General features: G+C 39.1%; 1 protein-coding gene across 1 annotated transcript in view; it reads left to right on the top strand.

Moving 5' to 3' along the window:
• The window catches only part of SLC35F3 (solute carrier family 35 member F3), a 414,885-nt gene that overhangs the window by 79,387 nt on the left and 309,952 nt on the right, over positions 1 to 25,546 (top strand). The gene's annotated exons all lie outside the window — the stretch shown is intronic.

Below are 25,546 nucleotides of genomic sequence, written 5' to 3'. Positions count from 1 at the left end.
TGCGTAGTAGGTGTATGTTTAATTTTTTAAGAAACTGCCAAAGTGTTTTCCAAAGTGGTGGTACTATTTTACATTCCAAATAGCAGTGTGTGAATGACCTCATTTCTCTGCATCCTTGACAGCGTTTGATGTCATTGCTATTGTTTATTTTAATGTTCTAGTAGGTACGTAATAATATCTCACCATGTTTTTAATTTGCATTTTCCTAATAGCTAATGATGTTGGACTTTTTTTGTTGTTGTTGAGACAGAGTCTCCCTCTGTCGCCCAGGCTGCAGTGCAGTGGTGCAACCTCACTGCAACCTCCACCTTCCAGGTTCAAGTGATTCTCGTGCCTCAGCTGCCTGAGTGGTTGGGACCACAGGCTTGTGCCACCATGCCCAACTAATTTTTTAAAATTTTTAGTAGAGATGGGGTTTTGCCATGTTGGCCAGGCTGGTCTCAAACTCCTGGCCTCAAGCAATCTGCCCGCCTCGGCCTTCCAAAGTCTTGGGATTACAGGCATGAGCCATGATGCCCAGCTGTGATGTTGAACATACTTTTGTGTGCCCATTTGCCATTTAAATACCCTCTTTGGTGAACTGTACTATCAGTCCACGTCTTTTGTCCACTTTTAAATTGATTTTTAGATTTTTTTTAACTGTTCAGTTTGAGAGGTTTTTTTTAAATTATTTTTTTAATTTTATTTTTTTTTAACATAGTTTCGCTCTTGTTGCCCAGGCTGGAGTGCAATGGCGTGACTTTGGCTCACTGCAGCCTCTGCCTCCCGGGTTCAAGCGATTCTCCTGCCTCAGCCTCCTGGGTAGCCGGGTTTACAGGCATGCTCCACCATGCTCGGCTAATTTTGTATTTTTAATAGAGATGGGGTTTCTCCATGTTGGTCAGCCTGGTCTCGAACTCCTGACCTCAGGTGATCTGCCCACCTTGGCCTCCCAAAGTGCTGGGGAGAGTTCTTTATGTATTCTAGATATGAGTCTTTTGTCAGATACCCACATCTTTTTTTTTTTTTTTTTTTTTTTTGTTTACTGACTATATGCAAGGCACCGACACAGCACCTGAGGATTTGGCAATGAACAAACATCATTGTCCCTGCCTACACAAAGTTTATTCTCTGGTCGGGAGGGAGACGTTAACAACTACCCTGTTAGAAATTTTTAGCTGTGGTCATAAAGGACTCTGAGGGAGAACTGTGGGTGCTATGAGAACAGATGATGGCAAGAGGGACCATGCCTAACCAGGGGAGTTGGGAACCCTGGAGCTGAACCAAGATCTGAAAGAGCAGGATATGACCAGGAGCAGGCGCGTGCCAGGTGTGTGCCGGGGGCAGGTAGGAGTGCAGTTCCTGTAACCCTCCACATGGCTGCTTGTCATCCCCTGCTCTTACTAGAAGCTCATTTTTCATCCCTGATAAGAAAGTGCACAAAGAACGATAAAGAAACCACAGAACTTTGTATTCACCTCTGAGATCAAGTCCTCCCCCTGCCGCCCTCCCTCTCTATCTCTCAACAATCAGAAAATACATTTCAAATTTTTTGCCATCATGAAACTTGTTACATTAAGATTTAAAAAAATTAATTAAGCCAAAAGAAGGACTATTTGTTTCCTTTATTACACAATCCTTCATCGAGCTCAGGAACAAGTACCTTATTATAGGAGGAAGGTGGTAACTTCATTTACAACAGAATTGGATTCATAAATAATATCCTCCATACAAATTTAATTTTGAAAAATTGAGTAATTTCATAAAACATCTACAATCGATTTCTATTTGTGCAGTACCTCCACAGAAGCATACCAAAAGACAAGAGTATAAAACGTGAAAAATATGTCTTTGATGCTTTCGGTTTCTTAACTTTTATCCTATCTTTTACAGATAGAATTATTCCAAGTGTTTCCTCTATTATCAGTTTCTTAATTTGCATATGAAGTTTAAGGTTGCAGACTTCCTGCTTCCCTTGCTAGCCATCATTACCAGCTAGCTCCTTTGGAAACCACTTCATCAACAGAATTTAAGATGATCAGTGTCCAATATACATAACTTCAAATTAAAGTGAAATCTCCCACTGGTGTTCTCACTGTAAAAGCAATAAATAGGACCCATTTCTCTCAATCAAAATTTTAGAAGCAAATAAAAGAGCCCCACGAGGCGGCATATCTGAGCATGTGTGAGTTTCCTTTAGATTTGTAATCAATGCTTCCTGAACTGAACTAAGACCACATGGTCTGACACCAAGATACAATGTTCTAATCAAGACTATGCCGGAAAGCTCAGGAACTAGGATTATCATACCCAACGCATTTGATTTGCTAGTCACTGTTGCCCCAACCACATCGTGCGTTTTCCCTCCTCTCTGGCCTTGTTCAGGATACGTTTCTCCTCTATGCTGTCATCAGGAGAAATTAGATCAAGATGAAGTGCATAGGTGCTTGGTCCCAGCAAGGTATTCTCTTCCCTAATGTTGGGATTCAAAAAGCTACTCGGCTCTTCTCTTTTGTTCGCCTAAGCTCATCACGATATGAATATTCCGGCACTGCTGCCTCTGTAAGATTTGGGCTAAAACAACAAGTATTTTGAAAGTGTTATAGAACTGAACTGGGGTCCACTTAGTCCACGGAGTAGGACCAGATATCCACACCGAGGTTTGCAGCAGTAGAAAGGAAGGTGTTTCTTTGCAAAGTGCCAAGCAAGGAGGACCAGGCAGCTAATGCTCAATCCTGACCTCCCTGATGGCTTGCAAGTAAGAGTTTTTAAAGAGATGGGTAAGTTTTAGAAAAGCAGAAGCCACAAGCAAAATTGCAGATCAATACGCGGAGGTTACACATTGGCTGTGGCCTAAAAGAGCAGAATGACGAAGTGAGGGCTTACAGGTCAGATGTAGACTCAAAAGATCTTCTGATTTGCAATCGCTTAAGGAAGAGAAGCTTTGTTTAAAAATTTGGGGTCAGTAGAAAAGAATGTTATCTCTGGCTCATGAGTGTGACTCCCTCCAGGACCCTCAGGAAGAAATTCAGAACAAAGAATGGCAGTCAGAGTTCCGTCCTCAGTTCCCCCTTAGCTGAGGTCTACAGGCCAGTGGATGTCTTTGGTGGGGGTCTAGGATTCTGAAAAGCAACCCAGGGACATATGTTAAGATGTTATCCTTAATTTCTATAAGAAAACCAAACATCCCATGATCTAGCTTCCTTGGTTATTGTTTTAAGCTACTATTATCTTCTTGTTTATCAAGTTGCTTATTTATTTCTCAGGGCTAGCTAGGTGCCTGGAATTTCCTTTAAAGGAAATCAAGATTTTCCTTTATTTTCATGCAGGGGTGGGGGGCCCCCTAAGAGGGGTCCCTGCTCTATCTCAAAAGTGTAAAATGTCATATAAAAGGCTATTAATGATGCTGATGTTCTGGTGGTGAGGTCTGCTCAACGGCCCTTAAAGGACAGAAAGAATTCACTGTGAATTCATCAAAGTTTCTTTCCTAGAAAATCAGTGAGACCACTCAGTGGCATATGACGTCATATCTTCTGATTCCAGATGAGATTCTCCCTTCTGAAATAATAACATTTACCAAACAGCACACAGTAGAGTTTAAAGAGAAAAATTGAACAGAGCAAAACTTTTCATGTAGCTTCTATTTGTGCTCCATGCAGATTCTTTTTGTAGGGTGAATTAAATATTGCATAAATTGTGCAGTCATTTCTGCTTTTATCTGATCTTATTTTTATTGAATCTATAGTTGAAGAATCTATCAACTGTTTCCAAATTTAGAGATATGGAAGATTGATTTAAATCTTTGTTTTCTTAACATGCCATCTAAGTGGTAAGTGTGCAGTAGCCTTGTGACCATTAAGAAAAAAATTCCACTTTGATTCTTGGAGCCGCTTGAGACCCACACAGTTTTTTCTCCATCTAATTCTAATTACAATCATTGGTACATGATGTAAGTTAGTGAGAGTACATTTTCAGCACAGCCTTTCAGCAATCTGCCTTTCTTTAGACATTCTGGGGGTGCTTTATTGGAACTTTTTAAATGACCATGTTGGATAATTCTCTAAGCTAAAATCATACATAAAAGTATAAGACAGAGAATACTGGAACCATAGCTGTCCACCAATCTTTATGTGGGTGCAGACTTTGGGAAAGTTCCTGGCCCTGCCTGGAGAAACTTCTTGCAGAGGTTGATGAAATTTAATCAAACAAACGTTCTTGTTGTAGCTTTTAAGTGTCTTCCTTTGTAGTATAACAGAGAGTTGAAGATTGAAGGCTCTGGGGCCAGGCTGTGTGGGTTAAAATTCTGCTTTTACTGCTTCCTAGCTGTGCACCCTTGAGCAACTTACTTAAGGTCTCTGGACCTTAGTACCCTGGTCTTAAAAATGTGTATTATAACAATAGCACTTAGCTCATACAATTGCTGGGAAGAGAAAATGAGTTAAATCATGTAGAGTGCTTCAAACACAATATATATGCAGTAATGTTAGCTATTACTCTTACATTCTGCCCTTATTAGTCTGTTTTTATGTTTCTTTTAATTTTTATTTTTATAAAATAATACATATACCTGTCTTTTAAATTTTTCAAATAATTCTTTGAGGATTTTAGGTTTTACCCGACTTCTCTCCACCCCAGGTTCCCACTTACGTGAGGCTGCCACATTCAACTCTTCTTCTTTTTTCTACTTTCATAAATGTTTTTTCTGAATATTCTTCCAATTTTTAACATGGTGGTTTAGTTTCCAAATGTAGAAAATAAAGATTTATCTCTCACGATTTGTGCATCAACATCTAGACAGTTTATGAGCTTGGCTATAGCATATATGTATATGTATGTATTATATGTTGTTATATATTACATATTATTATAGCCAAGCTAATAAAATATACATATGTACATGTGTATCTGTTTGAGGCATTTTGTATATTTCTTCTCTTTGTTTAACTTTTTCCCTTGCAGTTCTTAATTGAATGATTTTAACATTTGCTTATTTTTGTATTTATATCTTCCTAACTTAGCCCATACCCTTCAACAGATGAAAATCTCCCCTTGATGGGTTCAACCATCTAGATCATCGATTTCTTTCACTTTTTTATTTCTTTGCAGACATTCCTTTTGGAGCCTTCTGTTCTGCTGCAACATGGATTGATTACTTCCTAGGCTTTCTGGGATCTTCCTTCATCATCCTCCTGGAAATTTCCTTCAGTTCTCTTCTGTACTGAGTCCTCTGTTTCCTCGTCTGGTTTTTTCTTTTTGTATGTGTGTTCTTTCTGATTTCATTGAGCCACATCTTTCATTAGCAGCTTAAGAAATGATGCAAGAGGCTGGGAGCATTCATGCTTGTAATTCCAGCACTTTGGGAGGCTGAGGCGGGCGGATCACCTGAGGCCAGGAGTTTGAGACCAGCCTGGCCAACATGGCAAAACCCCATCTCTACCAAAAATACAAAAAAATTAGCCAGGCATGGTGGCACATGCCTGTAATCTCAGCTACTCTGGAGGCTGAGGCACAAGAATCACTTGAGCTGGGAGACAGAGGTTGCAATGAGCCAAGATCACACCACTGCACTCCAGCCTGGGAGACAGAGTGAGACTCCATCTCGAAAAGAAAGAAAAAGAGATGATGCAAGATTGGCACAAATTTGTGACCTTGTATGTTTGAAAATGCCTGTCTACTGCCCTTTTCTTGATTGATATTTACTGAGTATGGAATTCTAAGTATCAATTTATTTCCTTTCTGGACTTTGAATGTACTTCTCCATTCCATTCTAGTTATATTGCAGTGTTGCTAAGGAGAAGTCTGAAGCTTTTTTGATTCCCCATCTTTTTATTTTGATCTACCTTTTCTCTTTGGAAGCTTTTAGTATATTGATTTTGCATCTGATATTTTGACATCTTACAATAACATGACTTGACCTTGTGACTTTTAAAATGATTTTTAATGGCTATCTGGTGGAATCTCTCAGTCCAAAAGTTCATGTTCTCTCAGCTTTGGGAATAATACTTCTTTGCTCATTCATTCCCTCCCATTTTCCCTCTTCTCTCTCTCTCTCTGTGGACCACCTGTTACTCAGATGTTGGACTTCCTAGACTAATCTTTTAATCTTCTTATATTTGATCTCATATTTTCCAAATGTCTACCTTTTACAGAGATTTCTCCAAATTTATGTTTTAACCCTTCTATTTATTTCTTCCCTCCTGTTACCATATTTTAATTTTAATGAGTTCTTTTATATTGTTATTTCAGTTTCTTCTCACTCCTCAAAGTCTTGAAGGTTAATAATTATTGCAATAGATTTTAAGTGGTCTTCTGCCTTCTTCATTGATTTTGTTTCTGTTTGCTTTTGTCTCAGTTTTATATGCTAGAATATTTCTGCTCATGTCTGTGATTTTTACTATTCGTTCATTTTTAAGCCAGAAATACACAAGGTCTGTGTGGGAGCTCTGAGAGCACAAGTGGTATTTATCAAGCGGTGAGCTTCATTTCAGGGTCACGGTCTAGGGATCAGATGGTTTCATTAAAAGACTCCAAAATGTTAGTAACTGGAAATCTTTTCTCTTGTGTTTCTCCAGAAAGCAATCATCCAGGCTCTTGCTTAAAAGGTATGAAGCTGGTTGCTACTTTTTAGGGAAATGAATGGGGACAGAGGCTCACCACTGGATATGTAAACTTGAACTTAATTCCCTACTTTCAGTTGAGCCAATTGTATATGGATATCCCAGAGCTCTTGCTTGTCTACACAGATTCAGAATCTAACTGCTTCTGAAACAGACTTGCTATCAGTTCCCCTATTTTCAACCCCACCTGTGCCTTTGCCTTCAGAAGTGCCTAGTGCTATTCGTGTCTGAGCTCTTTGAGGGTCCTGTGGCTCAAACATGCTTGCTTTCTGTCTTAATTCCCACCCTCCACATGCTCTTTCCATCCTCCACACAGGCACACTTTCAGCTTCCTTTGGGTGTCCTAAGTAAGCTGCCATTTGTCCATCTGTTGTTTACTTCTAAAATTATATTGACTTCTCTGTCTCTTATAACTTTTTCTCCCATTTTCTCTGTTCTTGTGCAGTTTTGTCCTCGTTATCGTTTACTATCATTTAAGTGAGATTTCCAGAGAATTGTAAAACTTCTGCCAAGCCTTACCAGATGTTTCTCCTTAAGTTTCAAAAGAAGATTCCAACCCTACTCCTGCCCATTTGATTGTCAAAGCAGTGCAGTAGAGTTGATTGAGAGGCAGCAGATCATGGTGGTGGAGCGCAAAGTTCTCCAAGAATGGACAGATGATCCACTGGCATTAGAAAACTATTAAAATTTCCATGTATAATTTAATCCAAAAATATAAATAATTTAGATTCACACTGTTAATATTCTAAATTTTCATGTTTGATGCTGGATTGATCCATTTGTCAAGATGGTCACAGATTACACATAGTGCCCAGGACTTCCTGGTACCAGAGGGGTATAGGGAACTCCCTGACATAGCAAGCTGGACAGTGGGGCTGCACGCATTCTCTTTCAGAATGTTTAAATACATCACCCTTTGATAGTGCTCCAAGTTAGCTTGATCTGGCTAGTTTCATTAAAACAAAACAAAACAAACAAACAAAAATACTAAATAATGTAATATTTACTAAGCTTTATAATGACAGAGAATTTCTATGAAAACTTTTTTGTTTCATAATGAAATTTTCTGTTTGTATTATAGCAAAATCCTCAGAAATGTTGACCTTAAGGATGTTATACATTTATATTTTTCTTTTGCAAAAAGTCAAGCAATATAAGCTGTGGCCTTCTCTGTTACAACAGAGGCTATCAGAATGTGGTACTAAGCAAATATTACACACAAAGAAACAAACAGATTCTATCCAATAAAGGGAAAGGTGATGTTTTCATGAGGGAGAAAATAACGTATTTTAAAAAGGAACTGGTGATTCATAGAGAACATTTTGAAACTACATGTTTTAAAATATTTCTAGTATTATATGAATATTTTCACTGAAAAAAAGTGCTACATGTTAAAACTCATACCTAAACTCTTCTTCAGAAATTAGAAACAAATTTTCTAACCAGTTTAAAGATATTCCTGAAATGAAGAGCTTTAGTAGCTTTTGAATCCATTCATGAAACATATATAAATATCTTAGCTTCTGTTTAGTTTGCAACTGAGTTCAAGAAAATTTGAAATTTACTAGCTAGGCTATCACAAAAATCTTTGACTAATGGGTGGATGAGATTAAAAAAATGATTATCATTATTTAATAAGAAACTCAGATATACATATTGCGTTTTGATCCCCATGTCTTTGTATAGAATATTTTTTAGTCATAAGTATCTGTGTCAAAGGAAACTTAAGTTATATCCAGATCTTTGGATCACTGTATCATAAACTAGCAAACCAAGGTTTTAAAAAATGATGTGTTATTCATAATATTAGTGACAGCAGAAGATTGTACTAGTAATAAAGAAAAAATTTAAATATTATTTTATTTCCTCTTTAGGTTTTTCATCCTTTAAAATATATGTTTTAGCAGTTTCACAATGGACATAATAGTATTTACTCATTAATATATAATTTATGTAAAAGTGACTTACATATACTAGAAGTGCATGCTCAAGTTTTATTTTAGTGTTTGGAGTGTATGAATTTAATAAAACACAAAAACTGAGTTTACAGCCAAGGATTTAGAGTAGACTGACCTTGATTCTAAGCTCAGCTTTGTTACTTATTAGCAATGTGAACATGGGAAAATTCACATCCAATTTTCTATTTTTTCCATTGTTTCTTTAACCTAAATAATATTCAGGAGGTGGAAAAAATGGGGCAAAGTTAGTCAAAGGGTACTCACTTTGAGTTGTAAAATCAGTAACTTCTAGAGACCTAATGTACAGCATGGTGACTGTACTTAATAACAATGTATTGCTTTCTTGGATTTTGCTAAAGGAGTAGATCTTAGGTATTCTCATCACACACACAGACACAAAGGTAACTCTGTGAGGTGATGGATATGTTAATTGACTTGATTGCAGTAATCATTTTACAATGTGTGCACATATCAGAACATTACATTGCATACCTTGAATACTCACATTTTAAAATTTGTCAATTACATCTCCATAAAGCTGAAAAAAATACTCAAGCATCACAAAATATATACAATATGTGTAAACTGTTTAATTAAATGCCTGGAAAATAGTAACTGCAAAATAACTAGCATCTACTGTAAAGTTATGTATGAAATGGTAATGAAGATTCTGTTGACAGTGATGATGGTGATGCAGCTTGCAAATCTGCCCTTATGTAATAGAAGAGTACATCTGTATTCCACATCCTTTCAAAAGCGAGCATTGTGAACTCTCCAAGGCCCCTCTTCTATTAAAATGATGTTCCTGGTAAATCTTCTAAAGAGAGACTGCAAATATGTGCGATGAGTCCCGCTTTCCATCGCTGCAGTGGTATCAGTAACTGTGCCCTTCTTCCTAAGGCTGGACCTCTGGCACAGCTCCAGCATCTTGCAGGTGGTACTCCAGAAAGCCACAGCCGTAGTGAGCAGAAGGCAGAGAAGACAGAAAGGGAAAGTGGGAGGGCAGCCTGTCTGGGCCCCTGTGGCAGCTCCCAAAAATCATCTCCTACAAATGCTTACCCTCTGTGCTGTAGATGCTTCCCAAATACACTTTGTCATTTGAATGTACTTGAAACGCCCGTACCTTGCCTAATGCTCCCTTTGCTCTTCATGTTGGGAATACTTAGCTCATCAAATCCTGCAAACTAACTTCCATGGAAGAAAAAAAAAGAAAAAGAAAAGAAAAGAAAAACAAAAAAAATAATCCAGAGGGTACAATCACCTGGCTGCTGATTCAGACTTAGAGAGTGTTCAATTTCTCCTTTGTTCTTGGATTACTCTCTCCTGTCCAAAAGTGTTGAACTTTGCCAGCTCATTGGGCCCCTTGTGCTATGGTGTTAAGGAAAACTTACCCTAATTTGTTTTTTACTTATGACCGCTACAAGTATTTTAACTAATTATTATCTCTTTTTTGCTCTGGCTACCAGGAAGCTCAACAACTAACAGTCTGTATTTTGCAACTCCAAAGGTACCTTTCATGCATTTAGAGGACTAAATTTTGCCTCCAGCTACTTTTCATCATCATCATCAGCATCATCATTATTTTGCCTATTTATTTAATTTTATATTATTACCTGTATATTACATATTTTTATGAAATACCCCAAAATCAAGTTGAATAAAACAAAATGAAAACATAAGCCTGTGAATTTTCCTAATACAAAGAAAAATAACTTCTCTTGAAATATTTAATGGAAAATTGCTCAAGCCTCCGTTGTGTTGTTAAGAAATGGGAACACTGTGGCGAGTAAATGCAGAAATTTGTGAGGTCAGTTGGAGAATAGAAGCAGACACCCAACCCACACGATGGTGAGCAACCTTCCAATCCCAGACGGCCATGGTGCTCTCTGGACAAGAATGTGAGAGGGCGGGATTGGTGGGCAAAGGGCAGGAGGGATGCCCCCCTCTGTTCATTTCTTTTGACATCATTTGTCCCATCACACTAAATAAATACAATAAGTGAATACTGTTTTATTTGGTAAAGGAACCCATCTGTCTTAGTCCATTTCTGTGTTCGTATTAAGAACACCTCAAGCTGGGTAACTTATAAAGAGGTTTATGTAGCTCACAATCTTGCAGGCAGGGAAGTTCAAGAGCGTGGCCTTGACTTTTGGCAAGGCGTTTCTTGCTGCATCACATCATCTCAGAGAAGGTCGACGGGGAAGTGGACACGTGAAGGGTGGAAATATTGAGGGGTGTCTTGGCTCTATAACAACCCACTCTCTTAGGAACTAATCTGTTCCCACGAGAACTAATGCAGTCTTGCAAAAGAGAGAACTCACTCACTACCTTGAGAATAGCACCAAACCATTCATGAGGGGTCTGTCCCATGACCCAAACACTTTTCACTGAGCCCCAGTTCTCAATGCCATCACACTGGGGATCAAATTTCAACATGAGTTTTGATGGGACAAACACACTATATCCAAACCATAGCACCATTGTTAACAATCCAAATACACAATGATTCTTACAAGAGTTCATCTCGATGGGCACTGTGGCAGGGACAGGGATTATTACAAGAGCATCTTAGAAAAGAGAGGGCATCTGGAATGAGATGTGAGGCAAAGGAGAGAAGACAGAAATGGAAAGTGGGAGGGCAGCCTGTCTGAAACGGAAAGTGGGAGGGCAGCCTGTCTGGGCCCCTGTGGCAGCTCCCAAAAATCATCTCCCACAAATGCTTACCCTCTGTGCTGTAGATGCTTCCCAAATACACTTTGTCATTTGAATGTACTTGAAATGCCCATGCCTTGCCTAATGCTCCCTTTGCTCTTCATGTTGCTCTTCAAACTCACTTCCATGGAAGAAAAAAAAAGTCCAGAGGGTACAATTAGCTGGCCACCACGCCCGGCTAATTTTGTATTTTTGGTAGAGACAGGGTTTCACCATGTTAGCCATGCTGGTCTCGAACTCCTGACCTCAAGTGATCCACCCAACTCAGCCTCCCAAAGTACTGGGATTACAGATGTGAGCCACCGTGACTGGACCAAACATTTTTACTGAGCTCTCAGTGAGCATGAGATGGTCAGTTTTACTGGGCTGGTGGTCCAGGGAAGTAGAACTCACCCTTGGAAGAGATAGTGATATGCCGAATGGGAAGATCTAACTTCCTTAACCTCGTGAGAAACTTGCTTGGAAGCCCCAACTCACTAGCTAAAAATCACAGCTTTGTTTATGATAGATTCATCAAAATTCTCTTTTAAATCTGAAAGGCATCATATAATAAATTTTTCTCATACAACTAGCCTTTCCTAGGTAATCAAAGACCTTCAGTGCTAAGGGCCCATTGAGGGGCTCTCTGCTCTAATACCCTCATTTTACAGCTAAGGAAGCAGAGATCCAGACCATTAAATGGTGCATCTAAGATCACACAGATCTTAGGTGCAGAGTAGAGCCCAGAGCTGGCCTTTTGAAGTCTAGTTCAGTCACTATTCTCAACAACACCTGACCTCCTGAAATCTCGAATCCTGGACCCGAGTCAGCATAGAGTTCATCTGCACTGGTGACTCTGTATCTGTTCTCAGCTCAGCTAATACCTGGGGAATGATTAATGGCTCTTCTCAAAACCGTGGTCCCTAATTGTACCTCTCAGGAAGTACAGATGACTCAGCTGCCCAACCTGCCGCATGCTCAGATGAATCAGAGTGAGGTCTTTTGAGCGGTTCCATTGTGTGAAAAGACTGTCAGTTGCCTGGTTACCAGAGTGAAAAATATAAAGTAATTGTGCTTCTCTGTAGCCATGGGGGAAAGGTATTTAATTGTCACCATGCAATCTGAGAATTAGAGTCAAAGGCCAAGTTCCTGACAGATAGATTTGAAACATTTGTTACTTTCTGCAGCTTTGTCTTGTCGTGTTATTGACATAGGTCGTGCAGAGACAGGCCAGTGGAGAGGAGAGTAGCAATTATATTAACGATAGATAGATAAAATTGTATGAGCCCTTACTATGGACTAGGTAGGATCTCAGTACATGATCTTTGAAACTTTATAAGAAGTTTTTGAGATAGGTGCTCTTATTATGCCCATTTTACAGATGAAGAAACTGAGGATGAGAAAGGTCATCCAAAATGGCAGACCTCATAAGAGTGCATAGGGTAGGAATTTATACTCAGGTTGCTACAACTCAAGAGTGCAGCTCCTAACTACAACCCTATTCAGCTTCTCTGTAAATGTCGAAGAGTGTTGTGTGTATCAGCCAATCCTCCTGTAGGAACACTGGCCTGTTTTCTAAATGCTGGATACTGGTTAAGTTGTGAATCAAAGCAGAAGCAGTCTGCCTTGTTTCTTCTTGACTTTCATTGGAAGAGCCTGCTCAGCCCAAGGGAGTTAATGAGGCTTCCCTACCCTTCTTTCTCCTTATTCCACAATGCAGCCAAATATTACATCTAGAGAGTTTTCCTGGTATAAAAGTATTTTATGGAATTAAGTGATTGGGTTGTAGCCCAGGCTCAACCACTGGCTCTCACATGACTTTGGAAAAGGCAGTTCCCCAGCCCTCAATTTCCTCATCTCTAGAATGGATTGTTGAATAGGCAGTTTCTAAGTTTTTCGAGCTCTTAAACAAACAAGAAAAAAAAAACCCAAACCAAAAGTACTCCAAAATTTCAAATTACATCATAACCTGATGGGAAGAATGAAGATTCTGGAGATAGCTCACCTTGGTTTGAGCCCCAGCACCTTCACATCTTGTGCGAATTTTATTAAGTTAATCTTCATAAACCTCAGATATTACATTTGTAAAAATAGAGTGATCTACCTCATAGAGTCATTAGGAGGATTAGACATGCTACCATGTGTGCAATGCACAGCACAATGCCAGCTACAAGTACATAAATGTCCAATAAATGTTAACCATCATCAACATCATCATTAATGGAAGATATGGGATTAAAACTAGTCTAGAACTCAATATTAAGTATATGTGTAAAACATATCCTTGATCAAATACTGACATACACATTTTTCCAGAGGACAGAGGCAGATATATAGGTCTGGAGGTTCATGGAGTGGGAATTTGCCATTAGTGCTTCTGAGTGAGGGCAGAGAATGGTTTGTTGTGAAGGAGATGGCAGGAGAGTCAGGCATGATTGCAAGCTATGGAGATAGAGGGTGGGAGCCCCTGGCCAGATGGATAAACCTGAGCCTGGCTGGCGTTTCTGCCTGCATATTCATGGGCGAGCATGTATTTTAAATGAAGTGTTAAGGAGGCCTGATCCCTCCACTTGTGTTAAGACTGATTGCTGATCTTTGATGGGAAAGCTGCTTTGATCTGTGATAAAGTCAGCCAGGCAGTCAGCATTCCAAATTGCTTCTACATATTTTCTGATGACTTCAAGTGGAGGCTCTTCTTGGACAAGTCTCAGTATAACAACAACAGCAGCGGAGAGGAAGGCAAAGATCCCTGCTTATCCCTGGTAAACAGCACGTGTCTCATGGCATGCATCTGGGCACCCCATTGTTACAAGTTCAGCAGCCTTCAAAAGTCGGTGAGTCTGTGACTACATCCCTTCTGCAGCAAGGAGGCAGGACTGTAACGGATGGGACCTGTGCCTACTGCTAAATCAAACATCTGCAGCCTCTTGGTTAACCCCCATTCTAGTATATTTTTCTAGCATTTCTTTCTGGCTCCTTTAGGATTAGCATAGCTTGAGAGAAGAGGAAAGCAAATAAAGTTTTTCTTATCTTTATTCTGAGTGCCTGGCAGACTTCTCAATTGAACTAAATTGAATTGTCCTCAACTGTGGGCATTTTATTGACATCTTTGAACAGTTGGAGCATTTTATTAGTATTTTATATATATACACAGTTGGCACTCCATATTTCTGGGTTTCACATTCATAGATTCAACCAATCAAGGATTGAAAATATTCAGAAAAAAAAGGTTCATTGTGTCTGTACTGAACTTGTACAGACTTAAAAAGTTATCATTATTCGCTAAACAATACAGTATAACAGCTATTTATATAGCATTTACATTGTGTTAGAGATTATAAGTAATCTAGAGATAACAAAGTATATAGGAGGATGTATGTAGGTTATATGCAAACACCATGCTACTTATCTATGGGAATGGAGCATCCTCGGATTTTGGTATTTGAGGAGGATCTCGGAACCAATCCGTCATGGATACTGAAGGGCAACTCTGTATGTGCATGTGTTATTCCTAGTGCTCGGCCCACCAGGTGTGAATTTGGAAGGGTTGCCAATTCAGGTGAGGAAAGGAGAGCTAAGAGACATCCTCAGGGGAGGATGAGGACTTGGGGGGGAATTTGTGGGTTCCCTGACAGCCTCACACTAGTTGCCAAATCCTTCCCTCTTTGGAATGTGCCATGGCAAGGCATTTATTTGCTCACATGGTGATCATTTTCACTCACACATAGGGTGTGTCCAAGGGTATTCCACTCTACAATGATTAATAATGATCAGCCATCATTGGGGGTTAGGAGGGACCAGGCTCTGTGCCGAATGGCACTTATTTGCACTCTCTCATTTGATACTCTCAGCAAGCAGGCAATCTCATCCCATTTTAAAAAGTGAGAAAACTGAAGTTCGACTTGGTTCAGAGGCTTGCTGAAATTTGAATAGCTGGCAACTGGCAGAATGGGATTTGACTCCATATTGGGTGACTCTGTGACCCCCCTCCCCTTACTCTTTGTAACCACCATTTTATATTTGACATTTTGGGGTGTTTTTAGATTTCACATATAAGTGAGATCATCTGGTATTTGTCTTTTTGTGTCTGGCTTATTTCATGTAGCATAATGTCCTTCAGGGTCATCTATCTTGTCACAAATGACAGGATTTCCATCTTTTTTCAGGCCGACTATTCCATTACATATATACACCACAATTTCCTTCTCCGCTCCCCAGTGGTTGGACACTTGCGTTGCTTCCACATCCTGGCTCTTCTGAATAGTGCTGCTGTGAACATGGGTGTGCAGACATCTGATGAGCTTCTGATTTCGTTTCCTTTGGGTATATACCCAGCAGAGGGATTGATGGGTCATAATGATCATTTGAGTTTTAATTTTGGGGGAATCGCCATACTGTTCTCCATAATAGCTGCACCAATTTACACTCCCCCCACAACAATGAAAAAAGGGTTTCCTTTTCTCTACCTCCTCACCAATACTGTCTTTTTGATGATAGTCACTCTAATGGGTGTGAGGTGATATCTCATTGTGGTTTTCATTTGCATTTCTCCAATGATGAGTGATGCTGAGCACCTGTGCGTATACCTGTTGGTCATTTGTATGTCTTCTTTGGAAAAACATGCGTTCAGATCCCACTTTCAGCCTTTCTTCATCCTCCTACCCTCATAATAAGCATCCTTCTCCCTGGGGGCACACCATTCCTTCTTGCACCACAATACTGATTCTTTTCTTTTCTATGCTCTTTCACTTCTTTTATTTTGAGAAATATAATATTCTGAGTGGGAATGAACAACTGCTAACATGTTCCTATTTTCTTTTTTTTTTTTTTTTTTTTTTTTGAGACAGAGTCTTACTCTGTCATCCAGGCTGGAGTGCAATGGCACAATCTTGGCTCACTGCAACCTCCACCTCCCAGGTTCAAGTAATTCTCCTTCCTCAGCTTCCCAAGTAGCTGGGATTACAGGCACCCACCACCACGCTTGGCTAATTTTTGTATTTTTAGTAGATATGGGGTTTCACTGTGTTGGTCAGGCTGGTCTCGAACTCCTGACCTCAGGCGATCCACCCGCCTCGGCCTCCCAAAGTGCTGGGATTATAGGAGTGAGCCACCGTGCCTGGCCCGTATTTTCTTCAAGTCTATTTTTAATTAAAAATGAAAGCATTATAGACAGATATGTGTGTATTCATATATAATATATACTATGGTTCTGTGTATTTAAATTTTAATGTCTCATACTATAAGCAAATAAAGTCTGGTTCAATCATTTAAACTGCCCCTGTGGTATTCTATCCTATGAGTATGCCCAATTCAATCATTTTCCTACCTAGCTAGCTTCTCATTGTTATATGCGTTGGATATCAGGGATTTGTCATATGTGTTGCAAATATGACAGCATCTAATTATATAATTAATATATCTCTTCTTCCTCTACGTAGCTATAAACTCTTTCGGGGCAAAAATCCTATCGGATTTTTCTCTGTGTTCCCAACACTTACTGAGTATTATACCAGATGTAGAATGACCATTTGTTGAAATGTAATGGAACAGGGCTGGAATGTGGAGGACTCTTCAGAGGAGATGCTATGCCTGACTAGCGTAGTGATTTTCCACTTAGGAAGGGATTTCTCTCAGGAAATCATACGAGATTATAAAAAAGCCCTATCAAAAAGAACAGTAATGGAGATGTTCTCTATCGAACTGTTCAACTCAGTAGACACTAGTCATATGGGACTGCTAAGCACCTAGAATGTGGCTAGTTTTATTAAGAAACTGAATTTTAAATTTTATCTAATGTTGATTAATTTAAATTTAAATAGCCACATGTGGCTTGTGACAGTTATAGCAGCAGGATTTAAAGGAACATCTAATATCTGATGATAGTGGGAAACAGAGGATTTTACTGATGTGCTCTTAAATGATCATTTTGGTACTTATTAATGATGAGTACTTTAATAAATATTTTGCAAGTATCAGCCTCTGGGTGCCAGACAGTTTCTTCACCTACAGAGTGCAGCCCTTGATGCTTACTTTATAGGATTATTGATGGAGTTAAATAGGGTAATTATGCAAAGCCCTTGAGCCTCATGCTCAATACAGACGGCAGCTGTCAGAGTTCTCATTCTTCCATTATTACTACATAGCAAGCATTAGAGATCTGGATATGACTGTCAGTTCCTGGCCTCAAGCTGGGAAGACAAGACAGGACAGATGCAACCCAGGGTATCACCTTTGTCTCAGCTGTGTTCCTAAGACAAGCTGAGGTCATCCCACGTTTTTTTCCACCGAGTCCCAATTACCCACTGACTTAGAATATAAACTCCAGGATATTTTAGCACCAATTCCGAGTGATCATTCATGGCAGAGCTTCTGAGCTCTTAATCCTTCTTGGCCTTGTCACCTTGTGTCCAGTGTCTCTCCTGTCCCCTCCATTCATTCAGCATGTCACAAGAGCAGTTTCCCGAAAGCACCACTCTTATCCTATTTCTCTGCCGCTCCATACCTTCCAAGGGTTCCTTATTTCCTGGAAGCCAAAGCCTAGGTTCGATGCCATCCAGGCTGATCTCTGCTGTTCCATGTGGGGATTCTGCTTTGCCGGCCTGTTTGCTGTCATTTCAGCACACATTCAGCTTTCCTGTATTGTGCCTTTGCTTGTTTCCTGTTTCGCTTACCATCTGCAGTGCCTCCACTTATCCCTTCCGGCCCTGCTCTCCTGCCTACTGAGACTCTATCCCCCAGTGTCAGTCAAAGGCTGCTTCTGCCTTGCAAGTGGCCAAGCCCATTTGTGCTCTGCACCACACTCTTTCATACCTCATATTTTCTGTTTGTGCTACCTTACAGTGTATTTATTTGCATTAATTTCCTTTCTAGACTTTAACATTTGTGAAAACAGGGATGGCATCTTTACCTCTCTGCATCCCTCACTGCATGACTATACCAAACATGGAAGACGATAAAGGTTTGTTAACGAGTGAATAAATAAATGAAAACCTTTCAACATTTAGGATATGATTTCTTCTTTGAAGCAAAGTCCTTTTATCATGAGAATGACCCCTGAACTCTCTCGCACAATATGACAATGTTCCTAGAAAAGGCCTTTAAAGGGCTATATAAAATCACAAAATGCATCGTCTTAATCACAAAAACTCTGATCTCTGTGTAACGAGGATATTCAAAGATTTTTAAAGTGAGTATGAATACTCACAGTGAATCACAAGGGTTCTAACTCAGCAAAGAATTAATATACGCAAAGAGTAGAAAACATGGGCTGCGTTCCATTTCATTGGTGAAAAACAACTCTCTATTCCTAGTTCAATAAGCATGTATGTAGTTAGTTAGGATTGCAGTCCAACTCAGAAACTAAAGATCTATTTGACTCCTTGCCTTTCACTTTGATTTTGCTTTCAATATAGGTTTGATATTGACATTACCATGAGAATAATTTACCTTTGTTCCCAATTTTACACAATGGCAGGGGACACATTGCTGACTAACAAGGCTCTCTGAAATCAGCAATGTATGTATTGGACATCTTGATGTGATTGGCCCAGTACTAGGTGCCATAGGAAATTATTAAGAAAGACATGGAGGTGCTCATCACATCAAACAGAGAGATGGTTTATAAACCATTGCTGCGTACAAGTAGTGCTACTGATTTCTGGATTAGGCTACAAAAGCGATTGTTGAGTGCCCCTCTGTGACCAAAAACTGGAATGGAACAGAAGCTAGGAAAGGGCTGAATTCACTGCAAATGGAAATGTAAAAATCCAGCTGTTTTTGATTTTTTTATAGTACAAATGAGAGTTAGCACATTGTCGAGCTTACAGAGGAAGTCACACAGCTACCCCTTTGTCAGGGCTTGTGGGGGACAGGCCAGAGTGGGTGTGGAGCTGTTGGGAAAGCTAATTTCTTTATTCAAGCTGAGCTCTGTTTCCTCTGGCTATTGTTGCTGTAATTGACATCAAGGGAGGATGGCTGCCACTGTTTGACAGTGACAATGACATTCTCCTCAAGGGCTAATACTTTAATTTATGAGAGACAAAGAGAAGGAGCAAGTCTTATGCCAAGAGGCAGGAGTACAAAGAGAACTTGATCTGTACAGATGTCAGCTTCTTGAAAAGAGAGTCCTGACAGGGAAGTTTGGCCTGTAACCTGTGCAGCCACATGACACATCTGGAAAAGCTCTTTTTTTGTGTGAGGGATGATGCCTATGGCTGGCCTGCTGGACCAAGATGGATGGCAAGGCAAACATCTGTGGACCTCAAAGTGTTCACACTTTCAGAGATTTTGTCATGCTTTATGACATATCAAGACCTTAAATTAACATGTGGACTTCTTTTTAATGTATCAAGGAAAGCCAGTAATGCAGGTGGCATCTTTCTTTTTAACCAGCTCTTGATCAACAAGCAACACTTACTTAAATAAGCTCTGGAAAATGCCAATGAGGCAATAGTGGTTGCTGTTCATTTACTCATATGACAAATATTGGAAATTGGATTTCTAATATTGAATGAATGGCTGTTGTCAGAATTGTTGTCAGTCATGCTAAGAAAAGTTTTCATTTATATTGTGCATTATAAGGCTCCAAGTGTTTTTGCCTAAGTATTCCCTCTGGATTCTCGTGATAATACTAGCAGGTAGACAAGGTAGGCGTCACTCCCATTATACATGCAAGAAAACTCTGAGGCTAACAGAAGTGACCAGGGGTATTACTGATGCAGTAGAGACATTATTACTGTTGGTAGTTGATTATTTACAGGTTCTGCAGTTTAAGAAATCTTTTTCTTATTCAGTGGGAAAGAAAAGAATTTAGCAAGGAAGAGGGCAAAACCATAAATTGATTTTACACTCTGCATCCTGCTGTATTTGAAATTTCTTGGATGAATCCGCTGTTCCCCCATCTTGGGGGGAAATAGGCACTGAATGATTTTCTATTTTGGCATATCCATCATCTTCTTTGCTGGCCCTCATCATCAAGCTGTCCTAAATTTCCAAAGGCTTACTATGAGCACTCAGTAACAGTGGCAAATCCATTTAAACAAGTGTGTTTGCTCCAATCGCTGAAAAGCACTCACCCTGTAGGAGGACTGGCCTCTGCCTGGGGGTGACTTGTGCTGCTAGCTGTAGGTAGGACTTTCAGCATGAACAGATAGTCTTGCACCTCTCTATTTTTTTTAAAATAAGTGTTTTCATTTTACAATACTTTTGGATTTATAGAACAGTTGTGAAGATAGTACAGAGTTCCTATACACCCAATACCCAGTTTTCCTATTATTAACCTCACACATTAGTACAAAACATTTGTCATAATTGAGGAACCAGTGTAGATGTACTATTGTTAATGTAAGGCCACATTTTATTTAGGTGTCCTGAGTTTTTCCCTAAGGTCCTTTTTCTGTTGTAGGATCCCATCCAGGACACCACATTGTCTTTATTTCCATCATGTCTCCTTAGATTCCTCTGGGCTGTGACAGCTTCTCAGACTTTCTTGATTTTGCAGACCTGGAAAGTTTTGAGAAATATTGGTTAAGTATTTTATAGACTGTCTCACAATAGGAATTTGTCTGATTTTTTTCTCATGATTAAACTAGTGTTAGGGTTTGGGGAGAAAGACCTCAAAGGCCACGTTTATGATGTTGTGTCCAGGGTACATGCTACCCACTTGACTTATACAGTTGATGTCGGCCTTGTTCACCTGGCTGAGGTTGTGTTAGTCAGATTCCCCCACTATAAAGTTACTCTTTGCTCCATTCCTTCATACTATACTCATTGGAAGGAAGTTGCTATACATAGCCCACCCTTAAAGAGTGTTGCGTCTACCTCCTTGAAGGTGGAGACTCTACATAAATCATTTGGATTTCTCCTACAAGGGAAAATTGTCTCATCCCCCATGTATTTATTCATTTACTTATGTCAATATGGACTCATGGATATTTATTTTATCCTTTGAGCTACAACCCGACACTATTTTCTTGTTTGCATTGTTCCAGATGTGCCCACTAGCAACTCTTTCAGTTGGGTACTGTGTTGCTTTGACATACCTCCATCATCGTGTCTGACATTTTTGTTGATCTTTTTGTTTTGAGCACTTTCTTAATTCCTGCCGCTACAAGATATTCCAGACACATTTTGTATGTTTCCTGCCCCAGTCCTAGAATCAGCCATTTCTCCAAGAAGCCCTGGTTCTTTTCATTGAAGAGTGGTGTTGGAAACCAAGATCTGTGTGAGTCTTTTCTTTCCATTTGTAACAATATTTTTAAATATTTGCGGCAAATGGATAAGAAATATATGAAATATTTTGCTTCTAGGGATGCTGGAGAATTAGTAATCAAGTCCAACTGTCTCCATATCAGAACCTGAGGCCTGCAGGTGTTATGTCACTTTTACAGATCACTCCCATAGTCAGTGGAAGAGCAGAAGACTCTTTATGTTTCACTATCAGAGACAATAATATGATATGTAATTGATGGTTTTTCCAACAGGAAAAAACAGATGATTCAATAAATGAGATTGCCCAATGGGTGAGCCATACAAAACAAAGTTAGGCTTCTACAACCAGCCGATTTAACCAATAAGTTAAAATCCAAACATTAAAAAATTAAACTTTATTAGAAAAAAATATGGCAGTATATTTGCACAAGCTTAGAGGAGGGACAGCTTCTTAAACAGACACACAGAAGAGGGCAAAATCCATAACAGGAAAATATTGTTAAATCTAACTACATTAGCATTTAAACCTTCTGGATTACAAAGGACAGCATGAAATCAGTTCCAGGGAAGTTGTCATGGAAGAATACAAAATGAACTCCTACACATAATAATCAAACGACAAACCAAGAAATGGTAAAATAAGAAATGCAAGCATTCGGTTCACAAAAAAAGGAAAATCAGAATGGCAATTAAATGATGCTCAGCCTCACCCCTAATTAGGAGAATGCATATTAAAGCACTAATGAAGTATAATTTTTCATTGATCAGATTGTCCAAGAATTTAGCAGTGTGATAATATGGACAGCTGGCAATGTTAAGAAAGGCAGTACTTATATATGACTGATGGGAGAATAAATGACTGCAGCCACCAGGGAGGGCAATTTGATAGAATCTAATAACACTGTCACCAAGCTTCCCCTATGCCTTAGAAAGTGAGTTTTAAAATATCTGCCCCAGAGAAATGCAAACATAGATCCACGTGGATACGACAAATGGGAATGTTCTCTACATCATTATAACAGCAAAAAATTAGAAACAATCTAATGCCTGTCAATAGAAAGATGTATAAACAAAATATACTAAATGATTACAATGGAAAACAAAACAAAACACATTCAGAAGGAATGAATGAGATCTGTCCTTTCATCCATTTTATCTATTTTCTGTCTGCATTTCAAAATGAATATATCTCAAGAATATTTCTCAGTTAAAAGGCAAACTGCAGAAGGAATCAATATTAACACACAGAATAGTGTAATATATTTTCTATGTTTATATCCATGTAGATATAAAAGTATTTTAGAGGTAGTTAATGACACTCAAAATATCATAATTTTGGTTATAATTGGGGGTGATAAGGGGAATGGGATTGGAAGTGTGGAACAAAATATATGCTGATGGTCTATTTTTAATAAGGAAAATAGACTCCTGTATTGAGTCAAATTAAAAACTAATTTTGAAAAGAAAAACTTGTACAGAAAGAAATTACAGAAAAGGAAAGATAATAAATTACAGCTCTTCATAAAGGCAAACTGCTTTTCTAACCATACTTACCAAAATTCCAAGAGCTGTCATTTATTTCTGAAGGGAAAATAGCTTTTCTTGGTTAGAAATCAGGTAATTTTCTGATAAATGCACCTGTATCATGCCCCCAGTACATGAGTCACTGTAATTTTCCTTTCTTCTTTATTTTCAAATGACTTTTCTACCTTAGAGGTTCTGAATCATCCTCTCACTTGCAAATTTACAACTCAGTCAATATGCATTAAGATGGAAATTCATTAATCATAGAAGCAATAATCTTTAGATAAAAGGCATTTATTTAACAGAATTTTAAGGGGAGAATCTTAAGCAGGAAACGAAAGAATTTTTTATTCTTGATTAAAATAATAAAATAGAAAAGCTGAAAATCTTTAAAGTCTTTTAAAAAAAATTTTAAAGACAAATTTTTATTACTTGTTGATTCCTTCAAGCCTGGATTGGAACCACAAGAGGTCAGCCACTTCAGTCTCCCGAAAAAACCTAACCTAAACCCTAGATGACATTTTGCAGATCTCTGGGAATGAAAATTTAGGTTATCAGAATGTTCTAACACTACACAGGACTAATAATAAGGAAGCAATTATTTTTTTCCTTAATTTTAATCTAAATTTTATGGTGAAACCATTTTCTTGAGCTCAGCTTCATATGAGTGACTTGTTCAATGTGGTACATATGACGTTGAGTCACCTTACAACCTGACTTTCCTTATTTCCTGATCATCATGTACTTGGAGGATTGTTTCCTTGCCTCCTGCAGATCTAATTCTTGTTAATTCACCAGGTGAAATGAAAATAAACCTCCACTAAAGCAATGGAGGCTGTTGCTGCTGCTGACAACAAATAGATAATATTGATAATGACAAATAGATAATATTGATCAGTGGTGATGTGTGGAGCCGATGGGATTTCTGTGGGGGATGACTATCTGGTGATACAAACATTTGTCTATATGCATATGCTAATTTGGATGCATATCTATGTTGTTGCTAAATGCCACAAAATTAGGGGCAGGAAGAGGCGGCCTAACCTGATTCTTGAAGTGAGAGTTACAGGAATGGCTCTTGCCATCTCTAAAGCCCAGAGCCAGACAAAGTGAGATTGAGACAGAGGTCACTAAATCAAGTTGGATGGTTTGTGTGGAAAGACTACGAAGCATTAGAGGCAGGACTCTGGCCACAGAGACAGAAGACTGGATCACCCATCCTGACTCTGCTGCCACCCCAATCTCTTAATTTTGGGCAAATTTTTGAACCATGCTTTTTTTCTCTGGGAGATGAGCACATTGACTTAGGTAATGTTTATGGTTCCTTCCTACTGATATATTCCAGGATGATGCATTGGTACTTCACTACCTCAATACTTCAGAAGAAACAGAATTAAAGAGTTTCCCTGGTTCTTCTTTTGGATCTGAGACATAGGAGAGGTTTGAATCTACTGGAGCCCGTCCTTTATCTCCTCCAGGCTGGAGACTGGGACTGGTGACATCCCTCTTCTCAAGACTCTGTTTCCCCTTATATATGACTGATGGGAGAATAAATGGCTGGTTCCTATTTGCAGTGAACCAGGCATTTTCTATGAACCAAGCCACGTAAGTTTTTAAGTACAACCCCAGGAACAAATGGACAGACTAAAATTAAGATTTTTCTGGAAAACCCAAGAGATAGAGTGATTTGTTTTGCTTCACCAATTTTATAGCCACCAAGAGCAATCTTTGGTTACCTGATCCACAGATCAAACTCCTTATCCCTATGCTTCTCAAACTGTGCAGATCCCTTTTAATGGGGAAAAAAATTCATAAACACCCAGTGTTTTTCAGTCAATATAAACACAAAAGTTTCTCACTGCCACTACACAGAGGTTTCTGTATTCCATGTGTGATACTAAAGTATATGGTGTGTGACTCAGTTTCTCCTGCTTTTCACAGGCTACACAAACAAAATAACTTTTACCTTGAAGGCACCATTCATCCATTCATTCCTTGTACAAATATTTATTTGGCACTTACTATGTTGCAGGCACTTGGGATACATCAGTGAACAAATCGATTTCCTGCCCATGTAGAGCCTTTATTCTAGACCAGCGGTTGGCAAACATTTCGTAAAGGAACATAGAGAAAATCTTTTCAGCTTTGCAGCCATTTTTTGTTCTTTGTCACAACTACTCAACTCTGCTGCTGTTGATCCAAAACAGCTATTGATAACTGCAGCCATAGACGGATGGACCTGGTTGTGTTCCAGTAAAACTTAATAAATAACAGATGGTGGGCTGGATTTGGCTCAAGCCTGTAGTTTTCTGATCCCTGTTCTAGACAATAAACAATAAACCTAATAAAAAAGCAAATTATTACTATATAATAGCTAGAAGGTAAGTGATATGGAAAAGGAAAACATTGAGCAGGGAAAGGTGATTTGGAGTGCTGAGTGAATGAGGATGCCGTTTTAATTAGGAGGGAAAGTGGTACTTGAGCAAAGCCTTGAAGAAGGAGAGGGAGCCCTGGAGCTCTCTGAGGGGAGCAAGTGCAAGTTGTAAGCAGAGGGAACACCCAGGGCCA

This window comes from Pongo abelii, chromosome 1 (assembly GCF_028885655.2).
Source record: "Pongo abelii isolate AG06213 chromosome 1, NHGRI_mPonAbe1-v2.0_pri, whole genome shotgun sequence".
Classification (NCBI taxonomy): Eukaryota; Metazoa; Chordata; class Mammalia; order Primates; family Hominidae; genus Pongo; species Pongo abelii.
The sequence above is the reverse complement of the archived record's forward strand: the minus strand, read 5'-3'. Positions and strand labels throughout refer to the sequence as shown.